This window comes from Nymphaea colorata, unplaced genomic scaffold, assembly GCF_008831285.2.
Source record: "Nymphaea colorata isolate Beijing-Zhang1983 unplaced genomic scaffold, ASM883128v2 scaffold0380, whole genome shotgun sequence".
Taxonomy (NCBI): domain Eukaryota; kingdom Viridiplantae; phylum Streptophyta; class Magnoliopsida; order Nymphaeales; family Nymphaeaceae; genus Nymphaea; species Nymphaea colorata.
Genome location: NW_022204886.1, coordinates 29,485 through 34,423, shown reverse-complemented (window position 1 = coordinate 34,423; position 4,939 = coordinate 29,485). Strand labels below are relative to the sequence as shown.

The 4,939-nt window shown below is 36.2% G+C and overlaps 1 long non-coding RNA gene across 1 annotated transcript; it reads left to right on the top strand.

Moving 5' to 3' along the window:
* The first annotated feature begins 1,283 nt into the window (after positions 1-1,283).
* LOC116244917 (uncharacterized) lies at positions 1,284-2,918 on the top strand. The gene is made up of 3 exons (XR_004170328.2): positions 1,284-1,428; positions 2,232-2,377; positions 2,447-2,918. It is a non-coding gene; the product is annotated as an uncharacterized LOC116244917 (long non-coding RNA).
* Positions 2,919-4,939: the final 2,021 nt, after the last annotated feature.

Genomic DNA, 4,939 nt, shown 5'->3' with positions numbered 1-4,939 from the left:
TCTAAATACTTCTGGGAAGTGTGCCAAAAAGTTCGGAAATTTTGGAGTTGCAGAAAGAGAGAGATTGAATTTCTGGCAAAATCCATGTTTCTTCTCTGTGAAAAACAGAATATGTTTTCCCTGTTTCTAAATCAAATTCCTTGATTTTTAATTTTCTGTTGGTTTTTTTATTCTATTGTTTTCTTAGGAGAATTATCTTTATTTCATATTAATGGTGGATATTTGGACGTCTGTATTTTGTAATTTTTTGCATTACAGAACTTGTCATGAATTGTATGTACTCATGAAAGTGCAGGGTGGCCAAGGGTGAAAATATTTACTCTGTTTATTTCTTGTTTGCTTGCTTTTGGTGCATTTTTTGTTTGTAGTATTGTTTCACTGTTCATGCCTAGCAAAAGTTATTTGTTGTGAACCCGCTGAGTTAGGACTTAGGACTATGGCTTGTCCTTTCACAGGAGGTAGGCTAGGCTAGAAGCCATAAGTAGGAACTGGTTCATTCACCAAGGGTATTCGTAATGTACGCTATGGCAAAAAACTTTAGGAACGATTCTTCATCAATTTGAATCGGAAGCAAAAAGTGTCCTGATAAGACAAGGACACTCAAAAGGCCTTCCAATTTAAAGTGAAGAAGGTGTTGCTAATAATGGGAACAATGTGACGTTGAGATTCCACACAAAATCCAGGACCCTAGATCCATCCTGTCATAGAATATTTGTTCATGCATCCTGCAACAAATTTCTGCAATCAGAAGACCTAAGATTGCAACATACAACTTTGAGGTTGAACCCCATTTGATTCAAATGTTACCATCATTTGATGGGTTGTCTCATGAGGATCATTATGAACACTTTGATGAGTTCTTCGACATTTGTTTCATCATTCAGATGAACATTTGGTAAGGCGACCTTCAAGTTCATCATCAGTTTTTCTAGTTTACAAAGCTCATACATTGCAAATTGTTTTTAATTTACAAAATTTACAACTTTCACAAGTTTTTGTAAACTCTAACATTTTACAAGTAAAATAATAGGATTTAATGAGCTTAACACATTTTACAATTTTTGAAAATTTTGGAAGTATGGTTTCAACTTGTAAAATTTTGTCTTTCATAGACCTTTGGCAATTATTTCAGCCTGTTTAAAGCTACCATTATCTTGAGTTTATTTTTTGCATTATTTTTTCTAAACATGATAGCAATTGTTTTTGTTTTACATGATTTTTATATATTTTTATAATGACTACAAACTTTTATAATGCCCCTGTAACATTGCTCATGTTTTAGAAGACGCTTCCCTGCAATTGATGCAGTGGATAGAGCAAGAGTGGTAGTGCTGGTGGTGGTGAAGTTGTGATCAAGTGCTGCTCATGCTGATGGTGGTGAAGATGTCATCAAGTGCAGGTCAGGTGTACTATCCAATCTGGATGAAGGTAATCTCAAACCATGTTGCTCTCTCTCTCTCTCTCTCTCTCCTCTCTCTCTCTCTCTCTCTCTCTTTTGTTTGGTTGTGCATGATCTTATCGCTCCCTTTTAAAGTGATTGTTTCTACTCAAATGAGACGAGAGTACTTTGATGGCAACAATACACCTAAAAGAAATCTGCCCACCCCTAACAACGTGTTTCGATTAGCACTCTTTTCGAAGTGGAGTTCTTATAGTTTTCAGGTGACATTAAAAAATGAGTTTGAGAAAAAGAAAAACCCAATTTTATCAAAACCTAGTTTTCAAAAGGAGAAAATGTCGAAAGACACAGGACACAACCATACTGCACAACATATAAAAGAATTACTACCAAAACCAAAAAAAAAAAAAAAAATCTCTTGTTGCTGAAATATGCTTACTATGTCAGCCTTCAAAACGACAAGTCTCACATTACTGGATCCCATCCCTTAGTTTATGCAGGCACAGAAAGCTGCCTTTTGAGTTTTGAGTAAAGAAAAGGGTGTAATCACATAAGCAGGAAGAAATAACGTATACGAAGGCTTCAAGAAAGGCTCAGCTTTATGAAGCATGTTGCCAACTTACCGTGCACCTTTTGCACTACAGACATCAAATTCTTAGAAAAACACCATTTCGTTGTTGAAAAATTTTGTGGTTCACACTTCCCAATTAGAAACTCAGGGAGTATAAACCCATTATGCCAACTTCTTACACCCACAAAATATCAACAAAAGCATTTGCAAGAAAGTAGCAAGACGATTTTCAACTAAAATTTGTTTTTGCTTCTCTTGCAGTCTTCAGTTTGTGTCCATTTCCTGAAGAAACAAAATTGATGGCTGGAATCCCATTAGAGGAAAATTTGAAGCTGAACCATACAAATGGAAAACCGCTTCTCTGTAAAAATGGACCCAAATGTGAATGTAATTTACTTCAACGGGAGGTAAGACTTGTCCATTGGAAAGAATACTTTTTGTGTATATTATACTGATACCACTTTGTTTTGCCGCAGACAGGAAACAGAATTTAGTTATGGAAGAAGACTTCATAAGAGGTTGTACTATAAACGCCTTCAAAAAAAAATTCCTTGAATTTCAAACAAAAGAAATAAAAAAATAAGTACAAATAAATTTCAATCCATAAGTACCTGAAATAGGGTAATCAAGGCTGCATCTATGTAGTCCTGCTGAGGAGTGTAAGTATACAGGATGTCCACAGGGTATTTCCGTCCTTGGATATGGACAGCTTTTGCACCACCAAGGCACTCAGAGAATCCCCTTGCATCAAGACTAGCAGACATGACAATCAACTTTAAAGGGCAACCTGAGGGAGATGCTTGGCCCTTCCAACCACTTCCACTTCCAATTGATGTGTCTTCATTGGAGTCTATATTATCGATTTTCTTGACATTGTCCTTGTTCATGACTTGCTGTGACCTTGATTTTTGAACACCTTTCAAAATGCCTAATACCACATCTGTGTGGACTGTCCTCTCATGAGCTTCATCAACAATGACAACTGAATACTTAGATAGTAGAGGGTCCAACAATGCTTCCCTGCAAGCAAAAAGCAACATATCGATTACATTAGGAACTCAAGACAACGCGCAAGACCACATGAATAAATTGTTATGAAATATTTTTTTTTTAATTGTAAAGGTTTCTTTATTAAAAACATTATAAAATTTGCTTTGAAAAAAAAACTAATAATACTTTCAATAGCTTGACTAAGCTTTGGATGGCCAGGGGACCATCCTATTTTGAACCTTAGTTATCAAGATCAGAAGTCGAACTCAGGTTGGTCAGGTTGGTCAAGGCCCTCAAAAGACTCGTCAGGGGTAGTTGATCTGAGTCAAGTCTAAGATGGTTCACTAAAATAATATTGATAGGGCACTAAAGAAAGGGTTGGAGCCTCGGGGTAGGCTAAAGGGAAACTATAAGGAAAAGAAGAAACTTCCTAAATTTTTATGTCTGATGGTTCATGGTTCTAAACATATCTTTTACAAGAAAATGCACTTTGGAAACTAGTTGGTCAAAAACTAGTCCCTATCACTGGTGATGGGCCGAACCAACTGATACCTTGAGATTAATCTGTTCACCAGCACCTACGACAACTAGGCAATTAGACGGACCTACTAGTCGCTGAGTTCACAGCTAAGCTTGAAGTGTGAACCACAAAATTCCAAAACCCCAGACAAGATAGACAGTCAAGAACAACAGGAAGCATGGTGATGAATGCAGAAAAGAAAGTTCAGAGCTCAAAGGAAACAAAAGAATCACCTTAAAGCATCCCATCTGTCATATAATAGATCGATTTTGGTGGGTGGCCAAAATGAGTTGGATACGAACGGGCATTTATTTGGTATTGAATTCTCTCCTTGTTAAAACGAACAAACTAATTATTGGTAGCGATGTCAACAAATCTTATTCCCCAACCTCATTTACGGGATTCAGATATTTGGTTTATAATTTAAATTAAAAATAGGCTCTAATTCAAGTGCAATGGAAAAAAAAGGTTTTCATATATATACGTACATACCATATCTGAATTCCATTCGTAATGTGAACCCTATGCTAAATCTCAATCCAAATCCAAACCAATATGTTAACAACAGACTTTCAATATGTATGGACTTTGCTTACTTTATTTATTTAAATATAAATCCGATTCGGGTGGTAAGCGGACTTTGCTTACTTTATTTATTTAAATATAAATCCGATTCGGGTGGTAAGCATAAATTCCGTTGCAATGTAAAACCAATGTGATTTCCTTTTGTACCATGTTTGATCGGTAGGAAATTCCTTGCAGCAATGGGAATAAAATTTTTTCCTGCCCATCAAACGTTACATTAAAAAAAATATATCCGTTGGTTCTGTTTCTGTAAACATATTTTAGGAAACAACGGGGGTGGGACGAAATAGAAAGCCCATTTGGGCTTGGATCTGCTAAATGCTTTGGCGGAAGACGCAGCCTCCGCTTCTTCTACCGCCGGTGGTCGCAGGGAAGGATCGATGGAAGCATAAGGCGGCTCAGGAGGAGGAAGAAGAAGAGAGAGGCAATCGACCGAAGATGGGAATGGTTGTAGATGGACCGGTATTGAATTTAGAATTTGTCAAAAAAAAAAAAAACAAAAAAATCTGTGGATGTACTGGTATTGATTTTAGAATCTTTTGATATTTTGTGATACTTATTGTATGATGGTGTTTCCGTTGTGGTACTTATGATGATATTCAGTTATTTCCAAAAAAAAAGATTCCTAATCTTCTTGTTTTTTATGGTGATACTAAGGCAGGTTGGTAAAATTTTCTCTGGATCTTCATCTTGGCAGCACTAAAAGTTTCAATCCGTTGGGTAAAATGAAAAGACAACCCCTTTGTTGGTCTATTTAGTTTAATAGTCATGCTTTGTGGGGGTCGTCTGCACATGACTTATGATTTTAATTTAATCGCTTTCCTTTAGTTAGAAAATATAGGTTTTTAACATAGTTAGTATGCATAGGATTCAC